The sequence below is a fragment of the Biomphalaria glabrata genome, chromosome 3 (assembly GCF_947242115.1).
Source record: "Biomphalaria glabrata chromosome 3, xgBioGlab47.1, whole genome shotgun sequence".
NCBI lineage: Eukaryota > Metazoa > Mollusca > Gastropoda > Planorbidae > Biomphalaria > Biomphalaria glabrata.
Window position 1 is genome coordinate 40,655,413 of NC_074713.1, and position 23,919 is coordinate 40,679,331.

A 23,919-nucleotide genomic window follows, 5' to 3' on the forward strand; every position below is an offset into this window, starting at 1 on the left:
GCAATTTTTTTCTTTTGGCCTCTTAGGAATAACATGTGTGAGTACGTATTATATTATAACATGTTTTATTACCTGTGTTTTTACACGTGTTAAGTACGTATTATTTCATAGCACATTATATGACCTGTGTTATTACAAATGTAAGAACGTATTAATAATAGAGTAGGCCCAAGTTAAGCGAGGAGTTTATCAATCTCCACATGCGCTATAGTTGATAATTCATTACTCTACATTCCAGAGCTATTTCTGTATATTAACTACTGATCGTCTAGGTCTACCTTCTTGATCTAGTTCTACACTTTAAAACAAATTCACTATCCCATTCTTACTCCGGTACCATTCAACTATTGAATTATCATTAGTGTGGTGTCATTAGTTCTATTCACGTCGAAGTGACTCAATAATTGGCCTACATGTCTCTCTCAGATCGATTCTCTTTTTTTTTTATTCTCTTCTAAAAGTATTCACTTTGTCCTTGTCTCTGTCAATTATTACCTTCAGCTCTTGATGCTAAATACCCTCTCTCACCCCCCAATCCTCAGTGCATGTTTGGATATAGAGATCATGCTAAATCTAGTTATTCGAGTAGATAATCAATCTACTATCAATGTACTAAGAGGGCTGACCTTAGGCCGATTGCTCCAAATTGGGCCCCATGGCAAGAGCCCCGCTTTACCTTAATCAATGATCATATTAATATCAGTCATGACTCTTGTCACAGGCTTTTAAAAGTGTAGGACTTATAGGGTTAACATATTGAGTATATCGTATGATTGACGTCCCTTTAATTAACCCATTGACGCCTACTGCCATATTGCGCTTGAGTTGTTTCCTATGCATGTTGTATAAAAATGTTGATACAATGATCTAATTAATAGTGATTACTAATGGTTGTTATCGTAAAACAAAATTAGAAAAGGGGCCTCGCAAGTATCCATCAAATTGGGCCCGCAATTCGTAAGGCCGGCCCTGTGTACTAATATACCTTCACCCTTTCCTCACTTGTAGATTATTAATCTATCAACACAACAGCCTGGTCAAGTGATATGCGCTCCGGACTGTCGTCACGCTGGTCCCGAGTTCAAATCTTTCCCTCTGTCCCCCATTTCGACTTCGGCTTTATTGTGCACATCCACGCTGGTTTATTTTTCAATATGAACTTGCCTAAACACAAAAACCTATAAGTAATTCTCTTCACTGATGCCTCACCCAAACAATATTACAATTATTATAATCGTATCAATATCATTGATTTTTGTTTAGAAAAGATTATTAGACCTATGTGAGTCCCGAGTATATCATTAATACATTAGGCTATATGTAAAGATTTAAACTGTATCAACTCATTTTTTTTTGTTCTGTATGATTCTAAGTGTTCGTGCTTGAAGGACACTTGGAAATAAGTTCCTAGGCCAATATGAGTGTGTCCCAGCATATGGAACAGGAAATGTGTTTTTATCCTTGCCTCTTTCTATTGTACTAGACTGTTCTTTTCTTCAAATGTTTGTGTTTTAGTGTGTTAGATCTATTATTGCTGTTAGATATATTATGGCTGCCTTACTTTTTAATCTTCTGTCACACAGTGAAGATAATTTACTCCGTAATGGGGAGGGAGGGGAGAGAGATGAGTATAATAAAAAAAATTTTTTTGGTCATTGTCATTTTGATGTACTGTTTAATCAGAGACTACAATTAAATAAACTGTAACTTTAAAAAAAAAATATATTTTAAATAATTTCATCAATTTGGGAATCCTATAATGCTGGTTAATTCACCAAAGACATTCGCATAAATACATATCTAGGCCCTATATAAACATATATATATATATATACACACACACTTTACTCTCTCCCCCTCTCTGTACTCTAGACAAGCCTTATAGATACCCTGGTAAATATAAAATAAATTGTACTCTGCAGTCCGTTCCAATCTACCCTTAAAAAAAACGTCAATGGACTCTTTAAATGTGTTCTACCTTTTGATGGCAGCTCTCCTTTCAGTGATTAAAGCTTTCATTCATAGCAATTAAGATGCATCAAGCTATTCGCTCTAATGTATCTATTAGAATTAGATTCTAGGATTGTGTATTGAAGTTCTCTCGCATGCTACAGTTCTTAAGCCTTTACTTCACTTGATGTGCGCTTGTACATTCTTTATGTGTTGGTGGGACATTTGTTTTTTACAATTAAAATTGGAATGATAAATGCAAAATTTCAATTGAAAATGTCCGCCCTTCCACCGTCCAATGTTCTAGTTCAGTACAGGTCAGAGAGGCCACAGTAAAACAACTATGCATGTAGCCATTTAGCCATTCTAGCCACAGTCTGTCTGAATGTCTGTCATTGGTGAGTAAAACTTTTTTTGTTTGGTCATATACACCTTCTGTAGGCAACTCAGGAAAGTCTCAGTCAATTTATAACTAGTACGTGAAAAAAAAATAATTTGAAATGTCTTAGATAAATGGCACTTCGGTGTTGATGAAAATATAGTTGTTGTTTTTTTCTAAGTTTAAAAGACAATTATTTTTTTTTATTTATCAAAGACTCTGCTCTTATGCTGTATAGCGTTAGGTCATGCTATATAGGTATAAGCCATGCTGTATAGGTTAAGGCCATGCTGTATAGGTCTATGTCTAGGCCATGCTGTATAGGTCTAAGGCCATGCTGTATAGGTCTAGGCCATGCTGTATAGGTTTAGGCCATGGGTCTAAGCGCTGTGTCTTTCTTAGTATTTTATTAAGATGTGTGTTTGTAGGCCTATTAGTAAATTATGGTTTAGTGTTTTATGTATTATTGCTACCGGTACTTTACTTTCTAGTCTTCTGCCCTGTCTAAATTTAGTGATTTTACTGATGATATTACTCTAATCAAATAGGAATATTCATTTGTTTTAAATATCACGACTATATTTTGAGTCTAGTTTCTTTATGTTTTCTAAGTTGAGTAGTCCCAAAAAAGAGGACACATGTTCTAATATTGGTCTATCCAAGGTTAAATAGACTTTTAGTTATATGTTCTTATTTGATTCGTAAAAAAAAAAGTCTTTCAATAATTCCAAATACTTTGTTTTTTCCAGGCATTGTCCGCGCTTTCCTTTCTGGGACAAATATAGAACTCTTTATAACATGTACATATACCTCTATAATATAAATAATATTATCCACTGTCTTTATCCTAAATCTATAGACTTACTTGTTGTATATGATATATGAGATATTAATTGTGTTGATGGTCATATCACAATGTCAAACAAGTTCAATTTCTTCTTTTTGTTTTAAATCACAGATGGATTAAATTACGTTTTAGCCTTTCCCAGGGAAATACTGTTATTGTTTTGTGCTGTCTGTCCGTCCGTCTCATGTCCGACCTCAAAACTAAAAGCGTTATATATATATATATATATATATATATATATATATATATATATATATATATATATATATATATATATATATATATATATATATATATATATATATATATATATATATATATTTGTGTGAAATGTTTTTGGCATCATTTTTCAAATAAATGTAATTTTAAAATAAATATGTAACAGTAGTGTTTAACAAGTACTTATGGTCTGCAGAAATTGGGCACTTTTGTTAGTAAAAAAAAAAAAAAAAAAAAACTAAGTATGTATAGACTATAGTGTATGCGCAGACTTATAGATCACTTTATACCAAAAGATTTATAAGGCAGTTCATGTTAATACGCACTCGTAAAGCGATGTAGGTGTGATTTCTTAGTAACGTACAGTATGAGTACAACATACCCCAAGGGCAACCTGAGTTTGTATGTAACATTAACTCATTTTAGTACAATTCTCCCCTTTTACTAGGTAAATCAGTGTGTGAATAGATAAAACAAAATAGTGTGTGACTACTGTTTACAAGTGACAAGTGGGATTAAACTACACAAACTTGAAATCAGCCTTATGATGTACAAGCAGGGCCGGTCCTAACAATTACGGGGCCCTATGCGAAACTGATTGCGCGGGGCCTAGTCAGGGTGGGAATAAGGATGATAAGTGAAAATTAAGATTTTGTATTAGAAAATAAATTCGACTTTGAATTTTATTCATTCTTTACTAAGTACAAAAGTGCGATCAAATTAACTATGAACCTTGCAAGTTACTTTCAACATATGGCATATTTATATGCCAGTGACTATAAAAGTAAATAAAGTAATTGAACTTCCAATTCAGGTGAAAATTCGCCCAATCATTACATTTTATTACATGCAAGCTGACAATGCCTTTTTTATTTAATCGCGCGTAGGATTGGCGTTTTCGGCAATAAGTGACACCGACAAATGACAATTTTGTCTATTTTTCAGAAGATTTGTATGAGTTTTCTGGAGATTTTAATAAATTCGGATTGTCAGGAATTTTTCGTATATATTTTTTATATTTTGCAATTTAATAATTACACCTAGAATAAGCGCGGGGCTCACTGCGACCGCATAGTTTGCAGTGGCCCAAGACCGGCCCTGTGTACAAGTATTTTCGGCAATAAGTGACACCGACAAATGACAATTTTGTCTATTTTTCAGAAGATTTGTATGAGTTTTCTGGAGATTTTAATAAATTCGGATTGTCAGGAATTTTTCGTATATATTTTTTATATTTTGCAATTTAATAATTACACCTAGAATAAGCGCGGGGCTCACTGCGACCGCATAGTTTGCAGTGGCCCAAGACCGGCCCTGTGTACAAATATTTTCATACACAATTGAAGCGAGTTAAAACACATTTTGCGACAGCTGCTCTAAAACAATCTGTTACGAAAGTAGCATTTATCCACCTGTTGCGAACTATTTAGTCCCTCTCTTTCTTTCTCTCTCGCATCTGCACTCAAGCATCTGACATCCGACATCCCATGTATTTATTTCAAACATGTCAATTCACCAAACATTATATATTGAAAATCCATGTAAAAAAAACCGTGATCTATTAGTTTATTTGATTCTTTGTTCATCAAATCTTCGGCTCTATTTCAGCACTATACACAAACAAACACACACAAAAACGCAAACACACACACACATTTCATATATTTTATATAAAAAAATGTTTGTGAAGTCTCACACTTACAAACAAATAAAAAAAGAAACTGGATTCGCGCTGAGTGATGTCTTAAGGTCTAGGCTAAGTATAGTTCAACAATGCCAGGTTTCACTCATTCATTTTGTAAGCAAAAAACAAAATTAAAAAAAAGAAATTAACAATAAATGTTATATGGGAGAGTTACATCCATCTGTAGGCCTACAAGTTTATATTCACCCTTATATAGGCCTATATATATACGTTCACATTTTGTAGGATACCCGGTATGTATTGCCATCAATAAATTCTACCAATGTCATGACATAGTGAAATACTTTTTTAAAAACAAACTTGAAACCTCTTCAGTTGCATCCGACCTATTGACTTCATTGTTTATTACACATTTCTTGGGTTGCGCATTAGTTATTGATTTGATCAATCTATAAAGCGTCACTTTGTTGTGGTTAAACCATTGTTTAAAACTAACTACTACTTTTACCAACAGCACCAGATGAATGAAAAAGGAACAAATATTAAAAATATAATATAAATATAATATAACTCTATTATTTTGCCAAAAGCTGCCAATTCTGCTGGTTTTTTTTTTCACACTAGTTATGGTATCGTACGGTAATAATTTGAACAATTCTATTTCAAAAAGATATACGGACTGAAGGAATTTTAAAAAAATACTCAAGACCTATTTAGTTGATCACAAAATTAAAGATTGATTTCATAGAGACTTTCGTGTAAATACAGAGACATCGTTTGATGACCAACATAAACTTGACACGCACATAAATTAATATGAACAACTAGTATGATATTAGTATTAATGTCTAGGTAAGTCGTTTTACATTCAGACACAGCGAAATCATTCAAATCCACCAAAACAATGAAAACAAAATACAATTGGGCAAATGTGACTTCAAACAGATACATTTATTTAAGAGTCTCTGTTTGACTTCTACACTCTGATGATCTAAGTGTGGATAAGTCTAAGAGACAGAAGAAGGAAGCTTGTATGGTGTCTAATATGCCTTGATAGCAATGCACACATGATTTTGTAAGCAAGACTGAAAATGTTTAATAATACTTTGAATTCACATTTGTATGCATTTTAAGATGTGTGTTATAACAGGCAACTGGGCTACATAAATCCCTTCATTATTTTATACATTTATTTGCTATTTAAAAATGTACATATCAATAATGTACAATTCTGCATTGAAACACATTTTAAAATGTACATATCAATAATGTACAATTCTGTATTGAAACACATTGTCCGTGTGATGTAATGAAGATGAGAGACATATTGTGCTAATGGAGCATATGTTTTTAAATCCCAATCTGTGTTTTCATTCAGACCACTAGTTCAGAAAGTGTTTTTGTTAGTCTATATGTATTTGTCTAAGCATATGGAACAACAATTGCTTTTTTTTCCCTCCTGTTTTGAGTTTTTTAATTGTTAAATTTTTGACTAGATCATCATCATCTAAACGCGAGGGTGTGAGAGGTTCAAAATCTCTCTTGCAAAAGTGACGGACAGAAACCCTGCAAATTTTGCGTAGTGGATACACATGTCACCATATAGGTCAAGAATTTGTGGTTTCCCAGACCTGTCGTGACGGAGATCAGCAAGTCTGGGGCAGTCAAAAAGAATATTTTCACTAAATAGTAAGTTGTAATTTGGCGTTTCGTACATTATTATTGCTTCGGTTCGGTAGCGTTTCTAAATATCCTATAGTTCTATTGGCCACTATATATATATATATAAATAGATCTGGTGTTGTTCTTGGAGGCTCTCAGTAACCACATGTTAAAAAAATCAAGAAGCTTTTTTTTTTTTTTAAATGTTTTTTTTTTACTGTGGTATCCATCACATATGATGCACAACCTAAATGTTCACATTGTAAATTTGACCTTATACTCTTTAATTGCTAACATTTCTTAAAGGTTACTTGTAAACTACATGTGTAACTTAGTATAAGGTAGGCCTAGATCTAGATCTCACGAGGTTCTGGCTGAAACTTACTGTGCGTCCTCCCATCCCCATCTCAGCAGCTACTACAAAACTCAAAGAGTGAACTCCATCTACTAACTTGTAGATCTATAGAACAGATAGATATCTGTGAGTTGGAGAGCTCTATTTGTAGCAGTCTCAGACTTTGAAATAACAAACTAACAACATCCAATATACAGTTGTTATGACGGTGGACACCGCGCGCAACTGTAGTTACATACACATACACACTGGCAGTACTCCCCCCTCCCACCTCCACATTCGCGCACAAAGTAAATTAGTCGCGACTGCGAACTTTGACCCCCTCCTCGGCCTCCTTTTTTCCCCCCTAACTCCCAACCCCGGCGCGGAAGCAGACAGAAAGAAATCGATGTGACTCGGCGGCAGCCCCCAATCGCTTCTAGCCAAACATTACATGCGTGGCTATGTATGTGTGTGTGTGTATAGAGTGACACAACACTCAAACCAAATAATGGTCTTTTGAAAGCAGTCAAGCATCAGTTTTGTGTTTTTTTTTTTTTTTTTAAGTTATAGTCTTAGACATGTAGAGTACTTGCCCCCTAGGGATTAATGTGTTATGTATATAGGTCTAGTCAAATATAGTGGGGTTTTTTAATGCCAGTAATTTATCAAGAAATGTATGCAACCCACACACATCCCCCCACCCCAACAAAAAAAAACACTACATTTAGAAAGTCTAGACAGAACTCCAGCATCGATTGTATATAATGAATATATGAGTAACACCACCACCGACATAGTGGACATATAGTGTGATTCTATTATTAATTGCATTAATTGTAGACACTAGAGTCATTGGAAACTCTGTATTCCAAATTTGTCTACGAATATTTGATTGCATGACATAAAATATCTTTAGCGAGTAGGCCTGTTGAGATCTAGTCATGGTGGAAGCTGGCTAAAAGGACAGTATTGCGTCATTCTTTTCTTCTTTCAATTGTTTGACATAATGTTTCGAGTATTTCTTCAGAATTGAAGAGCATTATTCCTGGTCCAAACCTCCTGCAGGACGGGGGGGGGGGGGGGGAGGTTCGAAATCGGGGCCATCAAGACGACAGTCCAGAGAGCTCATAACACACGACCAGGCAGCCATTTTTAATTAATCTTTATGTTGACCATTAGTGCGCCAACCCTCTCCCCTTGCCCAAGACTATCCCTCCAATTTTTTTTTTAGCATCTCTCTACTCTAGCCTAGACATTGCTATATAAAGTATCCTTACTTGCTCTGCTCGTTGGTTCGATGTTTGGTTTGTATCCTACTTTCCTACGCTGCATAACTTCCCCAGTGAAAAATTGGCCTCTTGTAAGACGTAACCAATAGTACAACATGGAAGCCAGACATCCATTTCAGACTGAAGAGCAGGTTGAGTCTTTGTGGTCTCAGAACATGCACATCAGACAGAAGCATATTACTGCGTGTGTGTGTGTAAGAGAGGGAGAGTATGCGTATCATTGCGTGAATGCATGTGTATATGCTCGAGCAGGGAGAGTGCATTGAGCAGATCAGCCTACGTCGACTATGTGTAGTATTGTGGGTCATAGTATTTACAATCCTCACACTACACAATAAAGAAACCAACTAGCTCTTCACAACACTAGATCAATAGCCTGAAGAATTTTCTAAACGAAAAAGATACAACCCGACGTCTTGTTTTCATTTTAAAGTTCGAGTAATTTCTTCTGCTTTGATCTTAATTTTCCATTCCTCCATTTTTTCCCCCATATTTAAAACAAGAAAAAAAATTAGCTTATGACGTCAGCATAAGCTCAATACAAGAACCATAACTCTTGAAATAATGCAGACGGTAAAACGTTACGCGTAGCTACTCTTAGAACAAGAAGGTACAAGAGTGTGTTCTGTGGGATAAGCCAATACAATAAATAAGACATTTACTAAATAACATAAATCACCTCGGGCAAATTAGAACACGCAAAAGTTGTTGTTTTTTCAAGCAAAGTTCATAATAAGAAAATTGACATTAGCTAAACCGAAACTATATTTCTCAATCACAAGAACTTATTTGTCAATTAAGCCAATCAGAGAGGCGGCACAGAAATATTGAGACTATGCCTAGCAACATTCATCTCCTCGGAAACATCTTCGCATTTCTAGTGGCTGAAGAGCAGAACTCCGTTACTGAGCCAAAGGTAGAAAATTCCATTTTCAACGGAGGTTGAGATTTTTAAATTCCTTATACCAAAACTTCCATAAAGTCGAAATATATATCTGTCATCTGCAGCTAAAATTTTGATAGAAATTCGCAAAGACCTTTAATCATTGATTAATCTTACTGATAGCCTACCTAGACCATACAAACGTGAAAACGTATACATCTTTTGCTTCGTTGGTCGCCTGATCCAAGGGATTTGTTGTTTTTTTCTGTGCATTTTATTTGCATTTTTTAAACTTGAAACAGTCTGGATCTGGTAATTCCAAACAAGTAGTTACAACAGCGTACGAACATCAAGTGCCGCCAGCCAAGACAATATCGTCGACCTATAGTAGCGTAGATCACAGGGTTAAAGTGTATTCAAATATTACTTTAACACTGTCACCAAGGTAGGAAGCCATTTAAACATGTTTTCCAAATCCGAAGTGGGTTTAAGCAATTTACTTTGATTTCATTTAGTAGATATTCATTGATAGTTATTGGAGAGTCTCACGATGAACTAAACAATGTCAAGGACGCTAAATTGAACTTGAATGTTGCCAACTTAACAAAAGCTACAAAGCTTAGAAAATGTATTCTGCAGTGCCCTAAAGTACACACCCACACACACAAATCACATATACACAGCTTATCAACACGTCCTTTCTTCTGTACACCGGATACACCAAAACGCATTCTACTGAAGATCCGCCTCCATGTATGAAAATCTCCAATACTATTGGTTGACTAAGTATTTCACTCTTGTCCAACTGTATACAAATGTCACTTGATATGAGAAAAGATTCTCCAAGCTGAAATCTCCCAGTTGCCCCTGTAGCTATTCCAACTGTTTCTTGCAGACAGAGCAAGAAATAACCAGAAAGCTGGGTATCAGATTTATTGTCTGAATTGTTTCCTTTTAATCTAGACCCATACTTTGAGCATCCATAAGGATAAACGTGATGTGTTGTAGAGAATGGCCTGTCATGTGTATAGAGTAACTTCTCTGTAACTCGGACCCCAGGCTATGTCTGAGATAAAACAAATATTGCAAACAATCCAAGCAATGCACTATTTTTAAAACTTGTCGCTTTAATAGGCTATAAGATCCGTCAGGAACTGAATACATTTATGTAAGGAAACAAATCTAATATCAAGAAATTATAAAGATGACCAGATATTCAGATATTTAAAAACAAACACTTTAGGTCTCCCTACATATAATCCACGACATACACACATTTTTTACGCCACATTAAAAAAACAAAATACTGGTTTAAAAAACACGTGATCTTTGGAGAAAAGTTTCTGTGAAACAAAGAAAAACATTAAAAATACTTTAAAAAAAAAAAAAAAGACAATACCTCGTCTATGCAGCTTATAAAACAATTTGTTTTCCTATAAAAAAAAAATTAATTAATGTTAGATGATAAAAAAAAAACAATGGAACATTTTTACCCCCCCCCTCCCCGAGAAAGAATCCTAGTACACTTTAGAATAATCCAATGATAAGCCTTTAGATTTAGACTTAGAAGACGATGCGCAGAAGTTTCCTGAACACTAATTTAAACTCTTCAGTCAGAAAAGCTTTGCATTCGGAAATACCGAAAGAAGCGATAGTCATCTCAAGAACGCCTTTTAGTCCTTTCAAAATCATTGTTGGATCGAGCTCTCTGTCTAGATTTCTAGCAAATATTTTTTTTTATTTGATTAATATTTTTGGTTGTTAAAAAAGAGAACGGTCAAACTCGAGATTTCCCCGTCTGGCCAACGAGCAAGTAATTCTTTTCTCAGCGATATACATACAATGTTTAATGTCTAGAAAAATCGTTAGAGCATTCGAGATCAGCATCCAGGTTCCGCCCTCTATGAAGTTCTAACTTGAATAGAGGTAATGTAAAAAAGAAAACAGAAAACACAACGCAGTTGCAAACGGCAGTTGCAAACGATGTGTAGAGTTGGACTAAATTCCAGAGACCTATTTGTACCTTTTTATAGTGAACAGATGTTTTATATATTTTTTACTATAAAATAATTATTTAAAAAAAAAACCTGGCAAGAATGAGCCTCTAGTTTTAAAAGTTTTTTTCTTCTAAAAAAAATACCATAGCATGCCTTTATATTTATTATCAGTATGTTAGACAATAACATAGCTTACTTTCATACACTAGTATCAGTATAAACAGTATAGAGATAGATTTTGTCAATATATATATATATATATATATATATATATATATATATATATATATATATATATATATATGGACTGCACCATACCTTCAGTGATGTAGCAAGGTAGGCCTACTCGTGGGCCTATGACAAAAATATATCTAGTCATCGTATATTGATAAGTACATAAAAAAGTCATTCCTTTACATAATGGCGTCAGGACACTCCATTCAGATTCTTCTTACAAGAGGATCTAGGCCCCAAATAGTGTCAGGACACTCCATTTAGATACAACTTCTTACAAGAGGATCTAGGCCCCTAATAGTGTCAGAACACTCCATTCAAATACAACTTCTTACAAGAGGATCTATGCCCCTAATAGTGTCAGGACACTCCATTCAGTTACAACTTCTCACAAGTTGATCAAGGCCCCTAATAGTGTCAGTATACTCCATACAGTTACAACTCCTTACAAGTTGATCTAGGTCTAATATTGTCAAGACACTCAATCCTTCTTAAAATGAACTAAAAAATGTTTAATGACATATCTCTATATTTTTTGTTTACATAACTTTACATTTCCAAAACATTTCTATGTGAGAACTGTGTAACATGAACACAATATAGCCCTTCTGTGTCTGTCAGTTGAGATCTTATTTCTATTTGATCAGTCGATGCCGTATACTGAAACTATATTTTCAGACATTCCAAAAGTAAAAAACAAGGGCAACTATTTCTAAGTTATTTGCTGTTTTTATCGCTCTATGTTAATAACTTTCAGTTCTAGAAGTTCATATATAATTGTGTATCAATCCCAACTTGGAAGATGGCCGCTAAGCTGAACAAGCGATGTAAGAAATAGCGTGCACGCACTAACGATGTTGAAATCCTGAACGATAAAAATAGTTTTCTATCAGTTTCAAAAAGTCCGCGAGATCTTGACACACAGTACGAGCTACTTCTACAACTTCAATTCTCAGGTTCAGTTTTCTCTCAAAAGACGTATTCCATTATAGTTGATGAAGAGATTTCGATAAGATTTTGCGGCTGAGCTTCCAGCATTGTTGACTAACTTTATGCTCACATTCTTGAACTGGACAATAAAGAGAACTAAGCGCCAATTGTTTTTTGTTTTTTCCTGATTGGTGCAGCTTGTCGACCTATCTGTCCCCATTAAGTTGCGGTTTACACACTAAACGTAAGGCACAAACGTCTACTTTAGTTGAAGAAATGCCCGAATGCCATTCTTCTGTCCATCATAGATTAAGGCTTGCAGTTCATTTCAAGACAATGGATTTTTCATTGGTAGGTGTCTCGAAACTCACTGTATTCCCAGATTTCAAATTCTCTTTTATCTGGCTATTCGTTCAACGGAGATGACGAAACGGATGCGTATCTGATCAACTTTTATTTGTATGTCCTGAGTGATGTCAACAATACAAATTTGAAATGGATCTTCAGAACTACATTGCTCAACAGGTCTAGATCTTCAGAACTACATTGCTCAACAAGTCTAGATCTTCAGAATTACATTGCTCAACAGGTCTAGATCTTCAGAATTACATTGCTCAACAGGTCTAGATCTTCAGAATTACATTGCTCAACAGGTCTAGATCTTCAGAATTACATTGCTCAACAGGTCTAGATCTTCAGAACTACATTGCTCAACAGGTCTAGATCTTCAGAACTACATTGCTCAACAGGTCTAGATCTTCAGAATTACATTGTTCAACAGGTCTAGATCTTCAGAACTACATTGCTCAACAGGTCTAGATCTTCAGAACTACATTGCTCAACAGGTCTAGATCTTCACAACTACATTACTCAACAGGTCTAGATCCTCGTGTAGGGGGCGATGTAAGTAGTTTTTACGTGTTTGCAATTGTTTGACAAGTTCTCCAAACTCTAGATCATACTTGGAAATCATGTCTATAAAATTTTCATTCTAACTCCTTGGCCGCCAAATGAAAGGTTATTACATAATACTATTCAGGTTTACATCGATTTGTTATTTCCAATTTTTTATGTACGTCGGAACTATAATAACACAATGAACGCTAAGTAAAATTACGTAAGAATTTGAAACAAAAACTCTTACAGACAAAATTTTATTTTTTATTGTGCCCTTTGTGGCTTCGAGTTGGTCATGGGCTCGTGTCCATTCAGCTCGTTCGAGCCATGGTGGCTTTGCCACTGTATAGCTTGCTTTTATATTTAGTATTAGTATAGAGATGTTTTTTAGACTATACCATAGCTTGCTTTTATATTTAGTATCAGTTTTGTGTGGTTAGTGGATAAAGGATCATTGGTAACAACCTTCTAGGCCTTCATTGTCAAAGTTAAAACAATTGGCATGTAATACATTCTACTAACAAAAGGGCAGAATACATTCTACTAACAAAAGGGCTGCAATACATTCTAATAACAAAAGGGCTGTAATACATTCTACTAACAAAAGGGCTGTAATACATTCTACTAACAAAAGGGCAGTAATACATTCTAACAAAAGGGCAGTAATACATTCTACTAACAAAATGACATTGTTCAGTTTGCTGTCTTGACTATAAGAATTTAATGTTAGGAGTTATACAAATTGTTGAAAAAAGAAAATAAGTTTTCAAAAAATCAAGCGATGTGCAATTGTGACATTAATGTCTTGAAGACTCAGATGTCAAAACTGTTTCGATCTAGTTACTGTTTGTCATGAAATCATTTTGACATTCTAAAACCCAGACGCACGCTTAGACGACTGGGAAGCTGTTACAGAGAAAAACTGGAGACGGTGACATTAAACATGATTTTTTTTATGGCCTGATGTTCGAGCGACAAGGTTTGGGTTTAAATCTAATCCGATGATATGAAATAGATAGCTCTTAATATGTGATACTTTAGATATGGCATTGGGAAATTTGAGATCGGGAAATGTGAGGATTTAAAGAGATTGTGAGAATGATGTGAGAGTGGGTCATGGGCTTCATGCGAGATTATACATGTACACATAGTTAGTGAGATTATACATGTACACATAGTGAGAGAGGTTATACATGCACACATAGTGAGAGAGATTATACATGTACACATAGTGAGAGAGATTGTACATTGTAACGGATGCATGTGTAAGTCAGATGTAGTTGAAGTATTTCTAAAGATGATTATTTATCCTAGATGCATGCGTACCTTGTTGAGTGTATTATGGTTGCAAGTTCGGTACATAACATCCGCCACAACAATAAGAGGTATCACAGACTCAATGACCAAGTTGACTCAAGATGAATTTCAAACAAACGTTTATTACAGAATGGGCCACAGTCTAGTCTGTCACTATAAAACGATGTTATTCCCTTGGGAGTCTAGCAGTAACTGATTTCTATAAGTCAATCTTAACCTCTAACCCCAAAGTCTATGTCGTCATTCTAAAATATCCGTTCACTGCCAGTACATTAAAGTGCGCCACCCAACTAACTAAACTAGCTATCTAACATGTACACATAGTGAGAGAGATTATACATGTACACATAGTGAGAGATTATATGTGAACACAGAGATTATACATGTACACATATGACATAGAGAGAGATTATATTTGTACACAGTTAGAGATTATATATGTACACATAGTGAGAGAGATTATACATGTACACATAGTGAGAGATTATACATGTACACATAGTGAGAGATTATATATGTACACATAGTTAGAGATTATACCTGTACACATAGTGAGAGAGATTATACATGTACACATATGTGAAATAATAAATTTAAAAAAATGAGACTATATGTATCGGTACAAATTGTAGCATTGCATTCGATTGCGACAATTAGGGATGAGTGCAAATGTTTCACATGACTACGTACACGAAGTGGCGACCTGTATATTTTGTCACCCCCAATGCAGACAGGAGGTCAGTTTAAAATTTTCATTTCCTTTTTATTTTTTGCGCCTGTCTTCAGCAAGAAATTTTCTTTGGGCCTCAAAGTGAGCCCCCCGCGGCCTTCGTGAGAGATTATATATGTACTAAATATAAATATACAAATAGTGCCCAAGAATTTGTGAGACAGTGATCTCTAGTAGAACTAGGAGCAATTATATTTGAGATGTAAACAAAGAAAGAAAGCGAGAAATGTGAAATTTATATATATATATATATATATATATATATATATATATATATATATATATATATATATATATATATATAGGCCTATTTGTAAAGATAAAATAATCTAAAGCAGAAACTTTAGTAAGAGACTTTTTTTTGTTAAGAGATGTGAAATTTCAAAAAAAAAAAGTTCTTAAATACCAGAATATACATACATATACATACTTACATACATACATATATATATATATAAACAGTAAGGTGTATATTGAATTCTTAACATCTGATACCAAAAGAAATACCGGTAACTATATTTAGAAACTCTCCAGGACAGAAGGTTAAAAAATGGAAGTGGAGTGGTGAATCTAAATGTTTCAATCTCTCTTAGAAAGATATCTGGTGCAAAAACAAAAACTCACTTACTAGTACGGGCCTATATGGAAAGAACTCATCAAAGGCAACACACAGCGCCAATATGGACGTAGCTGAGGAGCCGCACACATTTTGATTCTAATGGACCGGAATTGGGTCACGTTTAAATTGGGGGGGGGAGAGAACCTTTTTTTTATATATTAAACTTCTCCAATGATTGTTAGTTTACAGGAAGACTTGTAGCAATCCCATCAATAATTCGATAACAGACGTATTTTTTTTTTATTTTAAACCCAAATTGATTCTGAACAAGTAAAATTAAATAGGTACATTTTAGGGAGACAGAACAAAAAAGAACTACATTAACAGCGCTGTCAATTATTAGAATGTATTCGGCTCCACTGTTGCCAGAACTACCAAGAGTGCCATTACGACAATGCCAGAGTGACCACGAATACAACTGCATAGAGACCTGGATCAGATCTATCCTAACTTAGTTACCTCAAGCAGTTTCTTTGTATTTTAAAAGCTTATTTCAACAAGATTTAGACAAATGCATATACCTAAATATATTATATCTAGAATGGACATTACAAAAACACTACAAAAAATGTGAAAATTTTTTAAAAACCTGAAACAAGGCGTTGTTTTGTAAAGTAGTTATAAGTAGTAATTTATTTTTTCAACCCTAACCTATTTAACATATAATTTAATTTTTAGATCTAGATCTAGTAATTAAACAGAAAAAATAAGAGTATCCTCATCTCATAATTATTATTTTGCAATTTTTAGATACATAATCTAGAAAGATCTAGGTAATCAATATCACATATATTTATCACTATATATATATATATAGGCCTATATATAAATATATAGGCCTATATGTACATGCTTTTTTAGCGGCCCCCGTAAGGGGAAAAAGCCGCTATTAGGTTTGTGCAAAATGTCCGTCTGTCACACTCAGATCTCGAAAACTAGAAGAGATATGAAAAATATTATTTCATCATTAAATGCGGCTTGAAAAGTTTAGGTGCAACGGCTACTTTTGATTTTCTAAAAGCAAACCGTTTAATTTATAAAATTAATTATGCAAGCAATTTTTTCATAAAATACACCAATTCTAAAACAATTACGTAAATGTAAGGGAGGCAATGTTATAATATGCTAACAAAGATTGACAATTTTTGTGTATTTTCAGTATCACTAAGTCAAATATATTTTTAAAATGTACAGGAAATGTTTACAACAAATATAAATAATAGTTAAAGATGTTTTTTCTGGTCAACTAGCTGCTAAAATTAAAAAGAAAACATTTCCGTTTGTTTATTAAGGCTAATAATGCACTTTGTATGTAAATATCACGCACATTTTTTTAAATGGACTTTTTATGCAGCGATTTTCGTGCAGTAGCGTAACGTCGCAACATGATCAGGCGCTAAACCAATACCTTAAACTTTTTTAAGAAATCAGACGTCATATGGAATGAATTCTTTAAATGAAATGCTAAAAGAACGCACTCGGTGCACCGATGTCTATGAACACTCGATAAATGGCTCGTAATGATGAAGGTGATTTTTAGTCTAGCTAGGCCGTGTGACGTAGTGTTTTTTTTTCCTTTGACGTCATATAGAATGAATTCTTTAATTGAAATGCTAAAAGAACGCACTCGGTGCACCAATGTCTATGAACACTCGATAAATGGCTCGTAATGATGAAGACGATTTTTAGTCTAGCTAGGCCGTGTGACGTAGTGTTTTTTTTTTCCTTTGACGTCATATGGAATGAATTCTTTAAATGAAATGAAAAAAGAACTCGGTATAGTAATGTTTATTAAGCCTCGTTAAGTGACTCGCGTTTAAAAAAGGAATGATATCTTGATTTAGATCTAATCTAGATTTTTTAAACTAGATCTAGATTTTTATTACAGTATATCTAGATCTGGATTTATATTCTAATTAAAATTATTATAGAGTCTTGATCTACAATTTCTAGATCTAGTTAAGACTAAAATAGACTAGATTAAGATGTAGAATTTCAATTTCTAAACTTAAAGTGTAAAAAAAAGTGTAGATTTTCATTTCCAAACGTTTTGATCAATATTGCAATGTTTTAATATACTAAAACTAATCTACTTTTTTTTAAATTTAATTTAAATTTAAATTTACGGCAAATGAATCTTTGAAACATTATTACTTTTGACCATCAAAATTAAATCACCTCTTGAATATTATTTGCGAATATGCAGATCCGACAGGGATCCGACTTCGACGGGGGCCGCCTCTGAGTTTGTGTAACACAAACTCTCTTTGAGTTTGTGTAACACAAACTCTCTTTGTAATCTTGTTTTTTCTTTAAATAAGTGCCGGTACTCAGTGATGGATTGCCTAACTTTTAACTACTAATAAATTAATAATAAACGTTAAAATGCAAGAAAAGTAATAATTTTCCCCCACATTAACAAAGGTGCCGTACCGGTGCGGGGCGGTGCGTACCGTCACAAAAGAAGCCCTATATATATATATATTCCTCTTTTATGAAGCTGATGGTAGTCTATAATTTGTCATTCTATGTATTTATTGTAATGCCTCACTATTGAGAGGAGACTTTCCAGTGAGCTCTGCTTGTATTATTACTTGTATCAACAGTCCAGCAAATGATTTCTACATAAAACAGTGCGCAAAATGTTCATTCACGTCTATTTATTTATTCAATTCTGAGAACTAAATACAAAGAAACACTTGAATCAAGAGCGGGGATTACCGCTGAAGCGTGTTCAAAATGAACAAACAAAGGTTATCCATATTTACAGCATTATATTTCAATATTGTAGAATTTATTTCCCCTTCTCGATATCAAACAAAATAATGAATAATACAAAATAAAATAATTAATTAATTACCACTAATTAATTAACTTTATCCAAAAATGGCAAGTGGGAGAACTAGCGTGTACTACAACTGTACCAAACAGACCACAAAGTGATTACATTTGGTTTAAATTCTAACAGATTTTTTACTGTGTGGCCAATGATGTAGTAATTTTTTCTCAAAGATATATATATAAACTGTCACATTTTAAAGAAAATCATTAGAACCATTTTTTTGAAATCCCGGTCCAGTGTCCAAGTTTTGAATCCATGAAGAGTTTGCAAGCTTATAGAAGGGAATTGTAAAAAAAAATATAATGAACGGCTATTTGAAACATTCGCTTATTTTTTATATTAATATCCTTTTCTTTTTATTTCAAACGAAAAGCAAGAAAAATGAATACCTTTTGGTAAGCAAGAAAAATACAAAATACATATTTTTTAAACTTGAATTAACAAATTCATGAAATTTATTGCGTACTTAAAGGTATTCATGTATTTATTGGTTACATTCAGTACGGTGTAGATTTAGACAATATTGTCTTGTGCATGCTTTAAAATGCTGTGAAGTGGAAACTAATATAGATATCTAGATATATAGATATGAAAACTTGGACGGTAGTTTCACCGTTAATAAAACCACTAAACTTAGAGACACTTCAGGACAGAAGACTAAAAAGTAAAGTATCAATAAAACATAAAACTACTGAAACACAACTTACAATTGTAAAAACACAACTTAATAAAATACCAAGAAAGACACAGAGATAAAAGCACATTTCTTGCTCTGTACGCGAGGACAAATTCGTATAAGTTCTTCTTCTTCCCTACACCTAGAAAATTAATACAAGGACGTAATAATTAACGTCTTTATAAGATATACGATATGCAAAAGATATGATACGATATGCAAAAGATATGATACGATATGCAAAAGATACGATACGATATGCAAAAGAACACGTGGCTTAGATGGTTAGATCTAGATCTACCGCTATTTCCAACATCATAAATAGCAAACTAATAGACCTCGAATCGAATTCTTGTTCAGTTCAGTTTTAATAAAAAAGCGTTTGACTAGTTTATAACCAAAAAACATTTTTATCGCGCTTTTTTTTTTCCAGTAAAAATTCCTGGGCATGAATATAGAATATAGATCTAGAAAATGAAACAAAATCAGAGCAAGAACTCTTCACTCCAAAAAAATAGAGGAAAGCGTTTGTGATTCCGTGCATTTCACAGACCTATATAACGTGGGTGGTCTGAAAAGTTTCTGACCGGCGAATTCAAATAAAATGAAAATGTTCTACGTAATCTTCTATTTATATCTCCCCCAGGGATGCTCTCCAAACATCCGAATAGCAGGCCAGCGTCTTTCCTTCGCTCAAAAGTTTTGCTCGGAGGATATTTTCATTGAATAAGTATGCCATCATCTTTGTTAACAACTAGTTGGTGGACAAGCACGTTAAATACTGTTTAGTAAGTATCCAAAGAAGAGAACCCTGTCGTTGGTCAGACGTCCGGTAACCTTCTTGGGGAAATGGAACATCATCTGTACAGTGGACAAGGCAGATGAATTTTATAGCATTGTTTGAACTTCTTTTTTTTTTCATGCTGGGTTAAAGAAAGGATTTGAAAAAATATCTTAAGCCTGGTACAAAAATATCAATGTTGGCCTCCTTCAATGTAAAGCCTTTTTAATCACATATTCTTTTAAAAGGTAGGTTTCTTTTAATAGAAGATTCAATCAAATGTTCAAAAGATGACATGACATGGAATAATAATAGCTCCTCTCTTTCTCTCTCTCGTTTTCTTTCTCTCTCTCTCTCTCTCTCTCTATCTCTCTTCTTCTCTGATAAGTAACGTTTTTTACATTTGTCCTGTAATCCTTTTTTAAACATGATTTCATCTTAAATCCCAGAACAATGATGACTTGAACAAGGTAAAGATGGGGAAAAAAATGGCAGACGAGCAAGTCAACAGTTGAAAGTCTCAAGCCTATCAAAACTTTCACCGGTTCGAAACTGTCACTTTTTAATTGTGAGGATAATTAGGCATCAGCTGCCTAGGCTCTAAAATGGTCAATGTTGTTTTGAACTTTAGGCTTACAAATATTTCTGTGTGTTTTGCATCTCAATCAAAAATTTAATGTATGTCTTGAAATCTGTTATAGATTATTTTTTACTTCTTTCTTTTTTGTGTGTTAAAACTCACTCAAGAAATAAGTTGGGTAGATTTTGGTCTGAATGTAAAACTGGGACAAAAACATGGCTCATTTATGACTATGAAGCACTTTAGTCCAAATGTACAACTTTAGTCTAAATTTATAGCTGGGAAGTCAAAGATCCTAATGTATGACTAAGAATTTGAGTGCAAGTTTATAACTGAAGTTTTTATGCTAGATGTACCCGTACCTGTAAAATATTAATACCAGATGTACAGCTGCAAAATATTAATACCAGATGTACAGCTGTAAAATATTAATACCAGATGTACAGCTGTAAAATATTAATACCAGATGTACAGCTGTAAAATATTAATACCAGATGTACAGCTGTAAAATATTAATACCAGATGTACAGCTGTAAAATATTAATACCAGATGTACAGCTGTAAAATATTAATACCAGATGTACAGCTGTAAAATATTAATACCAGATGTACAGCTGTAAAATATTAATACCAGATGTACAGCTGTAAAATATTAATACCAGATGTACAGCTGTAAAATATTAATACCAGATGTACAGCTGCAAAATATTAATACCAGATGTACAGCTGTAAAATATTAATACCAGATGTACAGCTGTAAAATATGAATACCAGATGTACAGCTGTAAAATATTAATACCAGATGTACAGCTGTAAAATATTAATACCAGATGTACAGCTGTAAAATATTAATACCAGATGTACAGCTATAAAATATTAATACCAGATGTACAGCTGTAAAATATGAATACCAGATGTACAGCTGTAAAATATGAATACCAGATGTACAGCTGTAAAATATGAATACCAGATGTACAGCTGTAAAATATTAATACCAGATGTACAGCTGTAAAATATTAATACCAGATGTACAGCTGTAAAATATTAATACCAGATGTACAGCTATAAAATATTTAGTTTAATTGAACTATAGACAGTTGAATAACCTTATCTGAATTTCATGCATAATCTGTTACATAATTTTATCTAGGCCTAGACCTACAACTTGAACCTAGCACACGCAGGCTCATGCATTAACCGACATTCCCACCGCCTTGAGCAATGAGGATTGGGCTTCCCAATATCTAACATGTTATATACAATAAAGTGCCATTAGTGGTGTAGCCTACATGTGCACCTAAAATACAACAATAATTTTCCACATTTATTGTGTATTCAATCTAAAAACATGACTAGTGTGTTCCAGATAGTAAAGTGGCATTAGTAATGTACATGTGCACCCAAAATACATAAATAATTTTCCACAGTTATGTATTCAGTCTAACAAAAAAATAGTACACTGTACTTCACTGTACTTTTTATTGATTTATTCCTCCATTACTTCATAGTGATCTACATTTAACACCGTCCTAATTGTAACCATCAGGTTTGTTATGTGATACCCACCATTATATCTGAAAGAAAACTAGTTTAGCAGATTTATCTCTGAATGAAATGGTAACTGTCGGTAGACCACACGATAAAAAATGAAAGTAATATGGTTGCTTGCTTGTTTTTTGTGTTGTTTTAATTTTTATTTTTTTTTTGGGGGGGGGGGCACATTGGCACGTAGATCTATCTATAAACCTTTTTTTTTTAATGTTTGAAATTTGTCCTAAGATATAGCAATAACAAAATTATTAATAGATGTAAATTTACCTAGATCTAGAATCACTTACTTCTAAAATGACAGTCTAGATTCTAGATCTAGTTGTAGTTTTATACAAGAACAAATAAGATTATATATCTATAGGCCTACATATCTATATCTATATCTATATCTATATCTATATATATATATATATATATATATATATATATATATATGATACATAACATACACAAAAACAAATATTTCTTTACTAAATAGATCTAGTGTGGTAAAATTGTACGAACAGTACGATAGATTTAAAAAATAGGATGATAAACAGGCGCATCGGGTAAAAAAAAAGGTCACAGATATGATCGATTGATTACACATGAAGTCTTAAGTCAATGCATGAGTGTCCTATGACGGGAGAGTTAGAGCTTATGTCTAGTAATGACTATGATCGCTAAAGTGATAGTCTGAAGTCTCCTCCTACCTTGAAATGAACTTTAAGTCTCTCAAAATTAAATAAGAAAACACAAAACAGTAAGTACCGAAACATGGAGAGCTCCTTACAAATAGGCATACACTAGTTCAGAGAGGTCAACTTGAATTCGGTTAGACAACTTTATTCCTACAACCTAGTTTTTAAAATCATAAGAGAAAAAAACAGTTTAAAAAATATATATATATTACTATACGAGTCCACATAGAAAGTTAGCTCCTTAAAGTCTAGCCTGCTTGGGAAGAACATGCAACATTCCATAGGTCAGTGACTCCGTAATGGCGTACCGCGCCAGTGCAGGTACGACTAGAGATACATAAACTAAAGCCATTATCCTTTTTTTTAGAAGTTTAAAAATTATAATGAAAAAATACACTACAACAATGAGAACAACCAAATATATTTTTACATTCACAGATCCAATATTTTCTATTAGTCCGGCAAAAGTCTGACTGTGTAGCCAGGGTGAAGGACGGGCTGTCGTAACCTGGTCAAGATGACCCAGTCGGCAGAGGAGGAAGGGGAGACAAGCATGCCAGTCGCTGCAACTAATGGCGGGGAGGGCTGAGTACGAGACAGTTGTGTTTTAGTGCGGTAAAAAGACGACCCCTATTTTTTTTCCCCATTTGCAATGGCGCCAGCCAATCAGAACGCAAGCAATTCGGCCACTTAGCGCACTTTTGATGCTGCCGAAAGAGTGTTAATAGCCGAAAGACTGAAAGTTTCTGCTTCCCCTTAGCCCGCTTGCTAGACCGTAGATCTAGACTTATCCACAATAGGACGAAGGTAAAGACGTTGAATAGTAAAGATAATAACCTTAGGTGAACTGTAGCAGACAAAATAGGCCAAGAGA

The 23,919-nt window shown here is 33.9% G+C and overlaps 1 protein-coding gene and 1 long non-coding RNA gene across 2 annotated transcripts in view; both read right to left on the reverse strand.

Annotated features, from left to right (window-relative positions):
• LOC106078160 (probable nuclear hormone receptor HR38) overlaps positions 1–23,919 on the reverse strand; it is a 104,494-nt gene that overhangs the window by 43,007 nt on the left and 37,568 nt on the right. The gene's annotated exons all lie outside the window — the stretch shown is intronic.
• LOC129925376 (uncharacterized) lies at positions 4,948–8,310 on the reverse strand. The gene is made up of 2 exons (XR_008777136.1): positions 7,088–8,310; positions 4,948–6,125 (listed from the first exon to the last, which is right to left on the reverse strand). It is a non-coding gene; the product is annotated as an uncharacterized LOC129925376 (long non-coding RNA).